Source organism: Triticum urartu, chromosome 3, assembly GCF_003073215.2.
Source record: "Triticum urartu cultivar G1812 chromosome 3, Tu2.1, whole genome shotgun sequence".
NCBI lineage: Eukaryota > Viridiplantae > Streptophyta > Magnoliopsida > Poales > Poaceae > Triticum > Triticum urartu.
The window spans coordinates 135,015,369-135,033,668 of NC_053024.1; positions in this window are offsets into that span (position 1 = coordinate 135,015,369).

Below are 18,300 nucleotides of genomic sequence, written 5' to 3' on the forward strand. Positions count from 1 at the left end.
AGGTGGAGATGTACAACCAACAACTACATTCTCAGCTACTGGAAGCAGTGTTGACAGCAAGGTTGTTCCTCCTGCATCAAAAGAACCAGCACAAAACCAAGCTCCACCAACTGGCCCCAACCCAGCCAGAAACACTAGAAGCAAGGCAAGGGAAGCTCCAAACCCAGCCAGAAACACCAGGAGCAAAAAGCTGAAGTTCTAGATGCTGTTATCAACTAGATGGTGTTTTTACACCTTTTATGTATTGTTATGTGTATTGTGTGATGTTGCTAAACTTCTGAGATGCACCTGTTATGTCTACTGTGTGCTATGGTGTTGTTATGCACAATATGGTCTAATCTTAAGGTTGTCGAACTTGTGATATTCATATGTGATGCACAATGTTATATGATCTCAAGTTGTTGTTGAACTTGTGCCATTCATCTGTCATTTCACAAGTTTACGATCAAATTGAGCTGACAAGATCAAATTTAGCTGGCAAGATCAAATTCATTCACCAAACCACATTTGACAAGTTTAAGACCACATTTGACAACAACAACATCTTGGAATACCAAACTACTATAGCTGACATCGAACAACTGCATAATTTCTTCGAGAACTACCATAGTAGTGCAACTATCATACTAATTCCCACAAGCAACAGTGCCCACAACAGTAACATCGCATCTCTCTCTCTAAGCTTCTTCTTCAAAGCCTTGTTCTTCCTTGCCAGCTCAATGTTTTCCTTCTTCAAATGGTGGCACTTGATCCAACTGCCTTCACCTCAACGTGCAAGTCTTCAAAAGCTAGTCCAACACGCAATGGAGGAGCTGGGTCAACCCAAACCACCCAGTCACACTCATCTGATAACTAATTGTAAATCAAGATTCATAATTAGAAAAGTAAAAATTAGAGAGCAAAAAAAATCTGGATCAATTTGACATGAACTTACATCCAATGGGCAACCTAAAAAATGACGACCACTGCTTGCACCACCCCATGATACACAGCGGGCAGGAACAAGGCCATGACCAGGGCATCGATGCTTCGACAGAAACTCCAAGCCGAAGTAAGACTCGTCGGGAAGATAAAACTCTGATGAATGCTGCACAATCCCGACCCCATCGACCTAAAAAAAGTCAAATTTCCCCCAAAATGTCACAAACCCTAGCTTTGAACCCCAAAATGTCGGGTAGGGTGGAGAAGCACGACCCCACCACATTGCTTACCTCTCCGGTCGCCGGCGAGAAGCTGGATGAGCCCGAGCTCGCCATGCGCACCGGCTCATTCTTCTCCTGCGTCCCGCCCCCCTCCAATCTGGTCGCGCCTTCCTTTCCTCTATTTTTCGTGAGAGCTGGGTGAGGACGAAGGGGTACTGAAGTTAGCATTCACAGGGGCAAAAATGTCCAAAATCTAGCGCCGGTAGCGGTCAAACGGCGCTGACTGGACGGAGCCGTGCCGGAAGGGCAAAAGCATAAGAAAACCAAAGTGAGTTGGGCAAGAACGAGGGTTTTCAAAAACTAGGGGCAAACCTGCCGAGGGTGACACAACTAGGGGTATAAAATCAATTTGGCAAAGAGATCACATACAACATGCCCCCTCCTCAGCCGTATGGGTCTAAGGCCCATTAGTGGGAAAGTGGGTTGGTCGCATCAAACCCTAGAGAGGGGATGATCACACGAAACCCTAAAGGGGGTTGCCCATACAATTGAGGTGGGGGCATGGCTGGCCGCATCATCCAATCTGGTAGCGTCCTTTTGCATCCACCTCTCCAACGTCCTTTTGTTTCCCGATGTTGTGCAGGGGCTGTTAGAACTGCCCTACATTGTTGGATTTTCATTTCCGTACGTATGGATACCTTGGAGGCACGACCAGTACGTCATGCTTGGATTAGAAGCACCATCTTGGACGACGTTGACTATACCTGCTTCCAGTACATCGACCCGATCATCAAGTGATACAGTCGTGACCCCCACCTTGCAGGACACAAATCCTCTGACGTAGCTAACCCTGCCTTTCACTGCCTTTCGGTCGCTGACAGGTGGGCCCCGCACTTGGTAGGACCCATGTGTAAGTGTCTCAATGGCAGGATGGGCTACGTCAGGGGATCCTCGTCCCACCTTGCATACTATTCTTGGGTGGTGCGGTAGATTTTTCAGTTACTCTGATGAGCCTCTGACGATTGACCAAGCCAGTTAACATTGAATCTAATATTTCCATCTTGTGTATCTTAGTCTCCCTATTGTGTATCTTGGTCTCCCTGTTGCAGCAAATAGGGAGCTTACGATCGTGGACTTTGACCCACTAGTGGATAAGGTCGCAACTAGGGTGGAACCTTGGCAGGGGAGATATTCGGCGTTAGGAGGTAGGCTCATCCTGCTCAATGCATGTCTATGTTTTTTTCTTTGAAATACATGTACTTTTTCAATATCTTCTCTAACATGTGGAGATAGTTACTACTCCCTTCGTTCATAACTACAAGCCTTTTTAGAGATTTTAAACGGAATATATACGGAGCAAAATAAGTGAATCTACACTTTAAAATACGTCTATATACATCCATACGTAGTCCATATTGAAATATCTAAAAAGGCTTAACTTTAGAAATGGAGGGACTAGTTTATATTGTTCTGAAATACATGTAAGTTTTGCAAACATATGAACTTCAAAAAATACATTAATATTTTGTTTGTTTCATGTTAGTCCTCTAAAAACATGAGATGAACAGTTATGTAGCGCCTTCAAAAAACATTACCTAACATGATCCCAAAATTATATTTGTGGAACATACTACATTATGTTTCAAATTTTTAATTTTTGCCTTAGTGTATTTTCCATGCTTTGCAGACTTTACATATATTTTTTAGAATTAAAAAACAATAAACACAATGTTTCTGGTTGACTCTTGTCATAGATATCTTTGAAATTTCTTCTTCATTACTTGGATAAGAAATACAAATATACATAAGACCCTAAATATGATATTTTTGGACCATTTTTGTGCATCGCTTCATGTACTTGTAGTTCAAATTTGAATTATATCTATTAAATGCCTAGAAATAGAATTAATAACTTAAATATAGCAAATGAACCCTACAGAGTGCCAACTTTGAACACGAATGATTCTATATGTTGAGTGTAGGAAAAAAATCAAGGTCAAATGAAGGAAATGCCAATTCTCCTTAAAAAATTGACTCATTCCCTCTCGAAACCACAATCCTTCCTCTGAGATGGTTCATTTTCTAAGCAGTGTACATGACAACTTTTCTTAAACACTCTCAAAATTTTACCATACCACGCCAAGTTCATGCTTTTCAAACCCCATTTACATTTTAGAATTAAAAAGCAAACAAACTCCATGTTTATTGCTGACTCTTGCCATAGAGATCTTTGAAATTTCTTTTCATTTCTTATATGAGTCATACAAATATACTCAAGACCCAAAATATGTTTTTGACCATTTTTGTGCATTGTATCATGTAGTCGCAATTCAAATTTGAATTGTATCTATTCAATGACTAGAAATGCGCTTAATGACTTAAACATAGCAAATGAGCTTTGAAAAGTGCCAAATTTTAACAAGGAGGATTCTTAAATGTATGTTAAGTGTAGACTTTCTTTAAGGTAAAACGATGAAGGGAATGTCAATTTGCCTTCAAACATATCACATTCACTCTTGAAACCACGATTCTTCCTCGGAGATGGTTTGGTTTATAAGTAGTGTACATGACAAATTCCGCGAAACCTTCTAAATTTTTTACTGCAATATAGTGAGGGCATATCATGACACCATGCCAAGTTTCATGTTTTTCAGACTTCATTTATATTTTCTCGAATTTAAAATCAATGAAATCCATGTTTGTGGTTGACTCTTGCCATAGAGATCTTTGAAATTTATTTTAATTTCTTGTAGAATTCATAAAAATATACTCAAGACCCTAGATATGATTTTCTTAAAATCATTTTGTGTACTGTTTCATGTAATCTATAGAGTTACTAAGCTCCCTCGAATTGAAGCGTTCTAATGCTTCGAGGGTTGTGGGGATCATTAGGGCCCCATACGTAAGTGTGTTGTTTAGTTTTATTTCTTCTTCCCTTTTTATTGTTTATTTTTTCATGTTTTTATGAGCACTTACTAAAATTTGTGTACTTCAAAAAATATAAACATATTTTAAAATTCTTGAGAGTCGTTAATATTGATTAAATTTATGGATATTTTTAAAATTCATGATTATTTGAAGTTTGTGAACATTTTTCAAATTTGAAACCTTTTTATTTGTGAATTTTTTTTAAATGATGGATATATTTTAAATTCATGAATGCTTCTAAAAGTTATGGTTTTCAAAATTCATAATATATTTAAAGTTCCTTAAACATCATTTAGTTTAACTAACCTTCTCAAATAAAACAAGATAGGTGATTTTTCTCAGCTTGTAGTAGGGTGAGCGAAAAAATACTAAACGAGCGAGAGGAGTAGGGAGCCAAGCTGAGTGAGTAAGAGCGTCGTGTGTGCTGACCTATGTGAGCGCCACAGTAGCAATTACATTAGTTTAGCATGAAATAAGAACGCCTAAGAGGCTCAAACAATCACCACGGGACTAATACCAAGGCCAAAATGTGCAAAGAATTTACAGCATCAAATAACTCCTCTTTTCTCTTGAAAAAAAAACTCCAACAGGAACCCAACACGACACGAGAAAAAAACACCAGCAGTAAAAAATTAAAACACAACGACAATACAGATAAAATCAAAGCAAAACAACTGATCATAATAATCTATAGCTATAAAGGATAATTTCATGAGTGAAGAACGGCGCGACAAAGCGCGCGTTAGCCTCTAGTCGTAGTTCAAATTTGAATTGTATCCATTAAATGCCTATAAATGCACTTAATGACTTAGATATAGCATACGAGCTTTGAAAAGTGCCAAATTTTAACATGAAGGATTATACGGTGTATGTTGAGTGTGTAAAAAATTATAAGGTCAAACAATGAAGAAAATGTTAATTCGCCTTCATACCTATCGCATTCACTCTCGAAACCATGATTCTTCTTGGGAGATGGTTCAGTTTTTAAGCAGTTGACATGAAAACTTTCTTGAACCATCTCAATTTTTAAGTACAATACTGAGGTGTTATCATGACACTATTTCAAGTTTCATGTTTTTTAGACTTCATTTACATTTTGTAGAATTGCAAAAATGAATGAATTCCATGTTTGTGGTTGACTCTCGAGATAGAGATATTTGTTTTTTTTTATTTCTTACATAAGTCGTACAAATATACTCAAGAGCCTAAATATGTTTTTCAAACCATTTTTGTGCACTGTTTCATGTACCCGCGGTACAATTTTTTTAGAAAAAGAGGATGACCCGCGGCCTCTGCATCTGGGCGATGCATACGACCACTTTATTAATTATTTTCACAAGACCTTATAAAGCCATACAACAGCAAGACTAAATCCACCATCTAAGCAACAACTGTCGCTACACCTATCCAATTGATGAAGGGGCGCAGATAGTCTGGACCTAATACCAAACAGACATCGCAGCCAAATTTAAACATCTAAGACCTGAGGTCCCAATCAGGACGCCTGCCGGGTATGGGGCACCTACCAGTCTGGCGCACTCCTCAATCAGGATGCCTGCTGGGTATGAGGCCGCCGCGGCCACCTGCCACCAATCCATCTTCAGAGCTGTACTGTTGCATGTACCATGCCAGGTTTCTCTGCCATCGACGCCACCACGACGCCCGACAGCGTCGTCCTCCTGCGCGAGTCCATCCTCCCACAGCGAACTCCGAATCTGCATTGCGCCACACTGTTAAGATCCGTCGCCATCAGTGTGTAGGATGAATCACCGCTCCATCAAAGAATCCACCATCTGGCCCCGAGATCACGTGTGTACCTCCAAGAATGACGCCCCCAAGGGAGGAACGACACCAGAGCGCCGCCGTCATCCGATCATCCGATCCAGGATTTCCTCTGGAGGTAGCAGAGAGTGGCCTTGAACTTCTTCACGGTGATGCCTTTAAGAAGGGAACGACGCAGATAGCGCCGCCACCGTCGGCCTTAGCAAACGCCGAAGGCAAGTTTTCACCCAGATCAGTTCGAAGGGATCCAACTCTCGTGCACGGGCCGCCGTCACCACCAGCACCACAGGCAGAACCCTGGAGCACCGGCAGATCAACGAGCCGCCGGCACCACCGCATCCAGATCGCCGGCCACGCCGGGCCGCCGCCATCCCCCGCGCCGTCCGGGTCAGAGACAGAGCCGCCGCTTGCACACGCCGGAGCGCCGCCGAGAGCCCAGCGCCCGCCACCGCTTGCCGAGGGCCGCCGTCGCGCGCCCCGAGCGGACTCCCACACACACCAGGGAAAACCGCGAGCGTGAGCCCTGTCGTCGCCCCCAAGCCCGCGCCAGCGCGCCCCGCCTCCAGCGCGCCGCCAAAAACCGCAGCGATCCGCCCGCGCCAGATCCAGCGAGTTGTGGGAGAAGAGATCCCGCCGCCGCCAACGCCGACCGGGCTTTACCCGGCGGCGGCGAGAAGGAGAGGTCGGGGGAGGGACGAGGACGCGGCGACGCTAGGGTTCCCCCCGGTCGCCGCGCAGGGGCGACACGGGAGGAGTCGGGAGTCGGGCCAAACTCTTAGACGCGAGTCGGGAGTCAAATCGAATTATATCCATGAAACGCCTAGAAATGCACTTAAAAACTTTAAATATAGCAAATGAACCCTGAACACGAATGATGCTATGATATATGTTGATGTTTTATAGTTATACATGGGTATGCTTTAGTAAATGTTTTTTTCTTCCATTTGGGGGCCTATTTTTCATTTCGTCGCAGGGCCTCTGCAAATTTACAATCGCTTTACTCGCGAAAACCTCCAGAACGGCCGGTGGGGAGCGCTTAATTATTAATTCAGGTAGCACGAGATGTGCTATGTGCATGAATGCTATAGTACAGAGGCCTAGCCAACAGCTCCGCCTAGCTCCCCTGCCCCGCCTAGCCTACGCTCCGCACCTCCGCCGGTGGTCACTCCGGCCCCGGCGGCCACCAAAACTTCTGCGCCGGGGGTCACTCCGACCACGGCAGCCATTTCCCGCCGGTGATCGCTTTGATCCCGTCGGCCACATCTGCAAATGGTTCTCTCAGATCTCAACTTCTCCCTTGGAAAAGCTTTCGAGGAATACATCAAGAAGCAATGCAATGCTGGTGTCAACGCCCAAGTATTGCCAGGATCAACAAAGTTCTTCCTCGTGGTGGAATTCAAGCGTTCGTTGATCAAGCTTAATCCAGAATCGGTGGGCCTCATCATTCAAGCCTGCTTCGATGGTTCTGCCAATCTTTTTAAGGTATCTCATCTGCGCAATTGGTCATATAATTTCTGTGTCCCTTCTCCGGAAGTGGGTTTCGAAATCATTCGAGGCGGCAACTTGTCCACCGATCTTTACTCTATGAATTTTCTTCTTTGGGGAGAGGGGGATGATGATCTCAAACATCTTTACCGGCGTTATCATGATGCGGCCTCTAAGGAGTGGACCGTGGTGTCCAATACTAAATCTCGTCGATCATATGTTCAAGTTGTTCAATAGCCCCAATTCTTTTCTTCGCAAACCACGCCTAATTCTCATGATCAAGTCATGCAGCAATCAAGGGGCCCATTAAATTCAGTTTTAACTTCGCCCAATAACACTGCGCTGGGTAGGGCGGGATCAATGCGTTTTGAATCTTTGGGCCTTTTGGCCAATAATGCAGCGGGCCTTTTCTGTGTTCGTTGCCTCATGACGGGTCACTCCAGGCCCAAATGCCAGAACAGAATCCGCTGTAAGGCCTGCAAGAGATGGGGGCATATTGCAGTCAACTGTAGATTCCGGCCCGAAATCGCCGTTCCGCCTTCCTCTTCTGACACGATGAATCCACCTATTCTGGTGAATAATCTGGAAGCCGGTAATAGTGGTATGCGGGACCCAGTGGTCAGCGACTCTATCGTTCCGTCTTCCCGTAATGCCAGCCCTGCTGAAAATTTACTGCCCTCTGCTCGGGACTCTGCTGACGCTCATTTCCCAATTCTTTCTCTCCGCCCTCCTCAGTCTCATCAATCACTCTGTCCAACCAGGGTTTCCTCATCGCTCCGTCCCACCAGTTCTGCTCCGGCGAGGTCTTCGGCAATGGCGAATTTTCCATTCGATCCGACGCCTTTCCTACTCCCTGGCACTCAAGCGATCGAGGTGGAAGGGAGGCCAGCTCGTGCTCGGGTCATCCATGGCGACATGCAGCTGTCCAACGAGAATCTAGCCATCGCCACTCTGGCACTACTAGGGAAAACCCTAGTAGTAGCGCGGGTTTTGGGGCTATTAGCAGCGCGGGCAGCCGCGCTACCAATAAGGCGCTACAGCTAACTGTTAGTAGTAGCGCGGTCCGTACACGCACTACTACTCTGGACTGTATCAGCAGCGCGTTTTCGGAATGCGCTACTATTAATTAGCTGTAGCGATTTCCTTGCCCCGCGCTACTGCTATATATTTCATCATCCCCCCCGGCTTTCTACCCCGTTTCAGCTTCAATAAACAACAATTTTCCAGATACTAGGTACTACTAGATATCAATTTCGTAAAGCATTATAGGTACTAGGTAGTACTATTTGAACTAAAACCACGACGAGTAATTTGGAAACGAGGGAGTACTAGATAATAATTTCATATATACTCAACATGCATCCTCAAGCAGTACAAGGTGATATCGACGACGATCATCATATGTAGTTCTAGATAATATCGACGACGATCATCATATGTAGTTCTACATGATATCGATGACGATCATCATATGTAGTTCTAGATGATATAGCCACACACACACACATGTAGTTCTAGATGATATCGACGATCATCATCATCCTCAAGCCTGGGTGGTTGGTGTTCCTGATAGTAATTAGGATGGCCTGTCCAACACGAAGATTCTTGCCAACGAGGAATCTCTTCCACCCAACTGAGTTTAAGTGTGTGCGACCATCTGTGTCCATGTGGTAAGTACAGGTGGCGACGGAGCCCGTTGCGGTAAGGCGTACTCCAGCTGAGCCTTCTTCATCAGGCTCGATACCACAACTCACAGATAGGTTCTTTGGCAATTTCTGAATAAGAAAAACATATCAATTAATAAATTGTCTCGCACATACTCTTGGAAATATATTTCTATTAAGTCTAGATTTCTATATCAAAAGACACAATACTACGCATTTCTACTAACTAATCATGAATTCTACTAATAAGTATATATGGATTATCTACACTATTAATAGTTCATTGGATTCTACACTAATAAGAGCATGTGATCAGACTCTACACTAAAGCATATCATCGACTAGATTCCACAAAAGCATATCATTGGACTCTACACTAAGCATATCATCGGATTCACTAAGCATATCATCGAATAATTTGCATTTGTAAGTATAACAATAAAACATATATATATCATCAAATTACTACAGGAAGATCGACCATCATTGGACTCTACACATACCATTTCATGCCGATCGACCATGGTACTTGTCAGGCGGGTCACGAATGGCACCCCGAAAAAGTCACCACGTGGCAGAATTATGTCCCATAGGTTGCACACCTCCTTCTCGCTCAACCTCATTCTTTGAGTTATGATGGCTTCATGAAGTGGGTTCTCATCATCTTCATCGAGTGGGTCCTCATTATCTTCATCATCTTCGTCATCTTCCACCAGGTTGAGATAAATGACAGCCAGCTTGGGTCTTTCTGCTCTGAAGGAGAAGCTGATCAACTCACCACCAGTAAGACGCATGTGGGCAAGGAAACGGGCCCATCCATCTCCTCCAATCTGCGACATATTGCATCCTTTCTCGACCTCCACAGTGTACGCCCCCCAGGAGCCTCAAATGTCACAGTGTCTCCTGTCAGCTTGTTGAAATTCAACCTCACATTGCATGGGACGATCTGTGTAAAAAAAGCAAAATGACACAATGCAGTAATGCCAACACTAAAAATAAAATAGTTGTTACATTTCATCTAATTTCTTACTGCCGCATGACGAAAACTCGGTTGGAGGTAGATGTCGAACAGCTTGCCAGTTGCAAGGCTGCTGGTGCACCTTGACTTGCACAGTCGACATAGTGGTGGTGGTGGCGCCATTTTCCTAAAGCAATATGAGCAAAGGATTAATGATACGTCTCCGTCGTATCTACTTTTCCAAACACTTTTGCCCTTGTTTTGGACTCTAACTTATATGATTTGAATGGAACTAACCTGGACTGACGCTGTTTTCAGCAGAATTACCTTGGTGTTGTTTTATGTGCAGAAAGCAAATATTCTCGGAAAGTCCTGAAACTCCACGGAATACCTTAGAAAAAATAATAAAAAATCCTCGCCAAATATGAAGACCAGGTGGCCCACACCCTTTCCATGAGGGTGGGGGGTGCCCCCCCCCTAGGGCGCGCCCCCTACCTCATGGGCCCCCTGTTGACCCTCCGACGCCAACTCCAACTCTATATATTTGCTTTCGGAGAGGAAAAACCAGGGAGAAGAAATCATCGCGTTTTACGATACGGAGCCGCCGCCAAGCCCTAAAACCTCTCGAGAGGGCTGATCTGGAGTCCGTTCGGGGCTCCGGAGAGGGGGATTCGTCGCCGTCGTCATCATCAACCATCCTCCATCACCAATTTCATGATGCTCACCGCCGTGCGTGAGTAATTGCATCATAGGCTTGCTGGACGGTGATGGGTTGGATGAGATTTATCATGTAATCGAGTTAGTTTTGTTAGGGTTTGATCCCTAGTATCCATTATGTTCTGAGATTGATGTTGCTATGACTTTGCTATGCTTAATGCTTGTCACTAGGGCCCGAGTGCCATGATTTCAGATCTGAACCTATTATGTTTTCATGAATATATGTGAGTTCTTGATCCTATCTTGCAAGTCTATAGTCACCTACTATGTGTTATGATCCGGCAACCCTGAAGTGACAATAATCGGGACCACTCCCGGTGATGACCATAGTTTGAGGAGTTCATGTATTCACTATGTGCTAATGCTTTTGTTCCGGTTCTCTATTAAAAGGAGGCCTTAATATCCCTTAGTTTCCAATAGGACCCCGCTGCCACGGGAGGGTAGGACAAAAGATGTCATGCAAGTTCTTTTCCATAAGCACGTATGACTATATACGGAATACATGCCTACATTACAGTGATGAATTGGAGCTAGTTCTGTGTCACCCTATGTTATGACTGTTACATGATGAACCGCATCTGGCATAATTATCCATCACTGATCCGGTGCCTACGAGTTTTCCATATACTGGTTTACGCTTATTTACTTTCCTGTTGTTACTGTTACAATCACTACAAAATACCAAAAATATTACTTTTGCTGTCTTTACTTTTGTTGCCGTTACCACCACTATCATATTACTGTGCTACTAAACACTTTGCTGCAGATACTAAGTTTCCAGGTGTGGTTGAATTGACAACTCAGCTGCTAATACTTGAGAATTCTTTGGCTCCCCTTTTGTCGAATCAATAAATTTGGGTTAAATACTCTACCCTCGAAAACTGTTGCGATCCCCTATACTTGTGGGTTATCAAGACCTTTTTCTGGCGCTGTTGCCGGGGAGCATAGCTCTATTCTTTGAGTCACTTGGGATTTATATCTGCTGGACACTATGAAGAACTTGAGAGATCCAAAAACCAAGATCTATCCCTCAACTAAGAGGGGAGGTAAGGAACTGCCATCTAGCTCTGCACTTGATTCACCTTCTGTTATGAGTAAGTTAGCGACACCTACACCTGCTTCTGCTATTCGTTTTGATATGTCGCATGTTATTGATGATGCCACTTCTACTATGCATGATACTTATGATGAAACTGCTTCTATGCCTGATACTGCTGTGCCCCTTAGTGAATTTCTTGAAGAACAAATTGCTAGGGCTAGAGAAAGAGAAATTGATGAAACTAAATACGATGATGATAGTGATGATGAAAATATGCCTGTTATTCCTGAAGGTTATCTTTTTGATAAAGATTCTTCTTTAGCTATTTTAGCCTGCAAAGATAGATATGAGCTTAAAAGGTTATTAATTAAATGGAACAAAGAATCACTTAGAGATAAAATGAAACCCGATCCTGCTTTTGCTACTTCACCTATATGTGTTCCTGATAAAGATTATGAATTCTCTGTTGATCATGATATAATTACTTTGGTTGAATCTGATCCGTTTTATGGCTATGACTCTGAAACTGTTGTGGCACATCTTACTAAGTTAAATGACATAGCTGCCCTGTTCACTAATATTGAGAGATCACGTTACCTCTATATACTCAAAATATTTCCGTTCTCATTAAAGGGTGATGCTAAGATATGGTTTAATTCTCTTGATCCTGGTTGTGTGCGTAGTCCCCAGGATATGATTTATTACTTCTCTGCTAAATATTTCCCTGCTCATAAGAAACAAGCTGCTTTGAGGGAAAATTAAAGAAGAGAGTCTCCCACAAGCTTGGGGGAGGCTTCTCAAGTTACTTAATGCTTTGCCTGATCATCCTCTTAAGAAACCTGAAATACTTGATATCTTTTATAATGGACTAACCGATGCTTCCAGAGATTACCTGGATAGTTGTGCTGGTTCTCTTTTCAGGGAAAGAACACCGGATGAAGCTGAAATTCTATTGAATAATATGTTGACAAATGAAAATAATTGGGCACCTCTTGAGCCAGCTCCTGCTCCAATTAATGATCATATCCCTAAACCAACTCCGAAGAAGAGAGGTGTTCTATTTCTCAGTCCCGAAGATATGCAAGAGGCAAAGAAATCTATGAAAGAAAAAGGTATAAAGCCGAAGACGTTAAGAATTTACCTCCTATTGAAGAAATACATGGTCTTAATATACCGCCTGTTGAAGAAACATATGATCTTAATTATTTATTTACTGAAGAACCTCCCGATATCCCAACACAGGTAGTAAAGGTAAATTCTCTCTATAGATTTGATGAAGGTGATATCCCTCACTATAAGTCTGCTAGGCAATGCTTTGATGAGTTTGATAATTTTATTGTCAAACAAGAAAATTTCAATGCTTATTTTGGTAGACAATTGAAATATGATTCCGATATAATTAAATACTTGGGTGATTATATGGCTAATATTAGAAGTGAACTTAAACTCTTTAGCAAACATGCTTCTATGGTTACCACTCAAGTAGAACAAGTACTTAAAGCTCAAAAAGAATTGTTCCATGAAATGAATAATAAGAAAAATGATTATGTTGTTAGAGTGGCTACTAGTAGAATGACTCAGGAACCTTTGTATCCTGAAGGTCACCCTAAGAGAATCGAGCAAGATTCTCAGAGAAATAATATTGATGTTCCTAGTTCTTCTAAAAAGAAGAAGAAGAAAAATGATAGAACTGTGCAAACTTCTAGTGAACCTATTGCTGAACCACCTAATAATCCAAATGATATTTCTATGTCTGATGCTGAAACACAATCTGGTAATGAACATGAACCTAGTAAAAATATTAATGATGATGTTCATGATGATGCTCAACCTAGTAATGATAATGATGTAGAAATTGAACATGCTGTTGATCTTGATAACCCATAATCAAAGAATCAACGTTATGATAAAAGAGACTTTGTTGCTAGGAAACATGGTAAAGAAAGGGAACCTTGGGTTCAGAAACCCATGCATTTTCCTCCTAAACCATCCAAGAAAAAGGATGATGAGGATTTTGAGCGCTTTGCTGAAATGATTAGGCCTATCTTTTTACGTATGCGATTGACTGATGTGCTCAAAACAAATCCTTATGCTAAATATATGAAAGATATCGTTACTAATAAAAGAAAGATACCGGAAGCTGAAATTTCCACCATGCTTGCTAATTATACTTTTAAGGGTGGAATACCAAAGAAACTTGGAGATCCCGGAGTACCCACTATAACTTGCTCCATTAAAAGAAATTATATTAAAACTGCTTTATGTGATCTTGGAGCCGGTGTTAGTGTTATGCCTCTCTCTTTATATCATAGACTTGACTTGAATAAGCTGACACCTACTGAAATATCTTTGCAAATGGCTGATAAATCAACTGCTATACCTGTCGGTATTTGTGAGGATGTGCCTGTTGTGGTTGCAAACGTTACTATGTTAACGGACTTTGTTATTCTTGATATTCCCGAGGATGATAGTATGTCTATTATTCTTGGAAGACCTTTTCTTAATACCGCAGGGGCTGTTATTGATTGCAACAAAGGCAATGTCACTTTTCATGTTAATGGTAATGAGCATACGGTACACTTTCCGAGGAAACAACCTCAAGTTCATAGTATCAACTCCATTGGAAAAATTCCATCGATTATAATTGGAGGTTTTGAATTTCCTCTTCCTACGGTCAAAAAGAAATATGATATACTTATTATAGGGGATGTGCATATCCCCGTTGAGGTAACTTAGTGTTACTCGAAATTTCTCCGGTTTCATGATTATCGAAATGAGTTTGTTAACAAGACTTGATCAACCTTGTTAGTGGATTCTTTTTGATGAGCATGAGATGGATGAAACTAGAAGCACAACCTTCTGTACCCTCTTTATATTTTCTGTTAATTAGTAGAAATAAAGTAAAAATAGTATTTCTCTGTCTGTTTCCTGTCTTATCTGTGCAATATAAAAATATGCCGAAAATAAAAGTCTTCAGAATGCCATGCCAATTTAATATGATTTTTTCGGGAATATTTGAGGATTTACTGTGCAAAAATTACCACGGGAGGAGCTGCCACCTGGCCACGAGGGTGGTGGGCGCCCCCCCCCTCCAGGGCGCGCCCCCTGCCTCGTGGGCCCACGATGGCCCTCCTCCACTTATATCAGCACCCATCTTCTTCCTCTGCCTCACACAAACCCGAAAAACCAACTCAAGCACGAGTTCCAGCCACTTTTGCTGTGATTTTCGATCTCCTTGCTCAAAGCACCTCTCGCAAAACTGCTTGGGGAGATTGTTCCTTGGTATGTGACTCCTCCATTGGTCCAATTAGTTTTTGTTCTAGTGCTCTATTCTTTACAAATTTGTGCTGCATAGGTGACCATGTTCTTGAGCTTGCATGTCAAATTTATATGGTTCCAAGTAGTTCTAGTGCTTGATATAGGCTCTAGGCACTTGTAGGAGTAGTTACTATCAATATTATTGAAGTTGGTTCACTTTTGTTTGAAGTTACTAAAAATTTCAGAATTTTTCAGAGAAAAACAATATGTTTAGGAAGATGTTCCAAGGTGGTTCCTCTAAGAAGCAAGGACCCAGGATTGCTATGCGCGATGCTGACAAGGATCCACCAAGAGACGCTCCGGTACGGCCTTGCGAGTGGCCGTCGGAAAATTTTATGGACCGTGCGGGAATTAAAGAAGAATTCAAAGCATATTTGCGCAATGCCGGTCTTGAGGAATTTGAGGCCAACAAATGCCCCCAGTATCATGATCTCACAAGTTCATTTGTGAGGAGGTTTGAGTATTCATCTTCGCGTAATTCTCCTTCAGTCATGTTTGATCTTTATGATAAATCTTATAGAATGGACTTAGAGGATTTCACTCTTGCGTGCAAACTTCCATTATGGGGCAGTATTAGGGATCCCCCTAAATCTGAATTTAGAAACTTTCTTGCTAGTATAACTGTGGGGGAATCCAGAGACATAACGCGGGCTACCATAGGGAGCATTCACTTTCCTGCTATACATTATTTTGCTCTTTTCATTGGTAGATGCATAAATGCTAAGGATGAAGCATGTCACATGTGTGTCCCTGATCTTAGCATTCTTAGGAGTGCTGTGTTAGGAGACCGATCTTATCATATGGGAGCCATTGTAGCTCGTAGGTTGCATCATAATAGACATAATGGAGATTTCTTTGGAGGAATTTATGCAACCCGCTTAACTCATTTTCTTGAAATAGACATTCGTGAGGGTGATATGGAGTTGCCTCCTGCATATTTAGATTATAACTCTATGGCTTCGCACCAGTTTGTCGAGAGGCCTGAATCACCTCTCTTATATCGCTTAATTTTTGATAAACGACGTGTTTTCCGTATTACTCTCCCTGCTCCTGCCTTCTTTGATTCACAGACAAAAGCAAGATATGTTATTACCAGACAGGAGGCAGAAGAGTACGAGAGGAGAGCGGAGGCAGGTCGACTCTGAAGGAAATATGCCCTAGAGGCAATAATAAAGTTATTATTTATTTCCTTATATCATGATAAATGTTTATTATTCATGCTAGAATTGTATTAACCGGAAACATAATACATGTGTGAATACATAGACAAACAGAGTGTCACTAGTATGCCTCTACTTGACTAGCTCGTTAATCGAAGATGGTTATGTTTCCTAACCATAAACAAAAGAGTTGTTATTTGATTAACGAGATCACATCATTAGGAGAATGATGTGATTGACATGACCCATTCCATTAGCTTAGCACCCGATCATTTAGTATGTTGCTATTGCTTTCTTCATGACTTATACATGTTCCTATGACTATGAGATTATGCAACTCCCGTTTGCCGGAGGAACACTTTATGTGCTACCAAACGTCACAACGTAACTGGGTGATTATAAAGGCGCTCTACAGGTGTATCCAAAGGTACATGTTGGGTTGGCGTATTTTGAGATTAGGATTTGTCACTCCGATTGTCGGAGAGGTATCTCTGGGCCCTCTCGGTAATGCACATCACATAAGCCTTGCAAGCATTGCAACTAATGAGTTAGTTGTGAGATGATGTATTACGGAACAAGTAAAGAGACTTGCCGGTAACGAGATTGAACTAGGTATTGAGATACCAATGATTGAATCTCGGGCAAGTAACATACCGATGACAAAGGGAACAACGTATGTTGTTATGCGGTCTGACCGATAAAAGATCTTCGTAGAATATGTAGGAGCCAATATGAGCATCCATGTTCCGCTATTGGTTATTGACCGGAGACGTGTCTCGGTCATGTCTACATTGTTCTCGAACCCGTAGGGTCCGCACGCTTAAGGTTTCGATGACAGTTATATTATGAGTTTATGAGTTTTGATGTACCGAAGTTTGTTCGGAGTCCCAGATGTGATCACGGACATGACGAGGAGTCTCGAAATGGTCGAGACATAAAGATTGATATATTGGAAGCCTATATTTGGATATCGGAAGTGTTCCGGGTGAAATCGGGATTTTACCGGAGTACCGGGAGGTTACCGGAACCCCCCGGGAGGTATATGAGCCTTAGTGGGCTTTAGTGGAAGAGAGGAGAGGTGGCCAGGGCTGGGCCGCGCGCCCCTCCCCCCTAGTCCGAATAGGACAAGGAGAGGGGGCCGGTGCCCCCCCTTCCTTCTCTCTCTCCTTTTCCCCCCTCCCGAATCCTATTCCAACTAGGAAAGGGGGGGAATCCTACTCCCGGAGGGAGTAGGACTCCTCCTGGCGCGCCCTCTCCTGGCCGGCCGCACCCCCCCTTTGATCCTTTATATACGGAGGCAGGGGGCACCCCTAGACACACAAGTTGATCCACGTGATCATATTCTTAGCCGTGTGCGGTGCCCCCTTCCACCATAATCCTCGATAATATTGTAGCGGTGCTTAGGCGAAGCCCTGCGACGGTAGTACATCAAGATCGTCACCACGCCGTCGTGCTGACGGAACTCTTCCCCGAGACTTTGCTGGATCGGAGTCCGGGATCGTCATCGAGCTGAACGTGTGCTAGAACTCGGAGGTGCCGTAGTTTCGGTGCTTGATCGGTCGGGCCGTGAAGACGTACGACTACATCAACCACGTTGTGCTAACGCTTCCGTTGTCGATCTACAAGGGTACGTAGATCACACTCTCCCCTCTCGTTGCTATGCATCACCATGATCTTGCGTGTACGTAGGAAATTTTTGAAATTACTACGTTCCCCATCAGTGGCATCCGAGCCTAGGTTTTATATGTTGATGTTATATGCACGAGTAGAACACAAGTGAGTTGTGGGCGATATAAGTCATACTGCTTACCAGCATGTCATACTTTGGTTCGGCGGTATTGTTGGACGAAGCGGCCCGGACCGACATTACGCGTACGCTTACGCGAGACCGGTTCTCCCGACGTGCTTTGCACAAAGGTGGCTAGCGGGTGACAGTTTCTCCAACTTTAGTTGAACTGAGTGTGGCTACGCCCGGTCCTTGCGAAGGTTAAAACAACACCAACTTGACAAACTATCATTGTGGTTTTGATGCGTAGGTAAGATTGGTTCTTGCTTAAGCCCGTAGCAGCCACGTAAAACTTGCAACAACAAAGTAGAGGACGTCTAA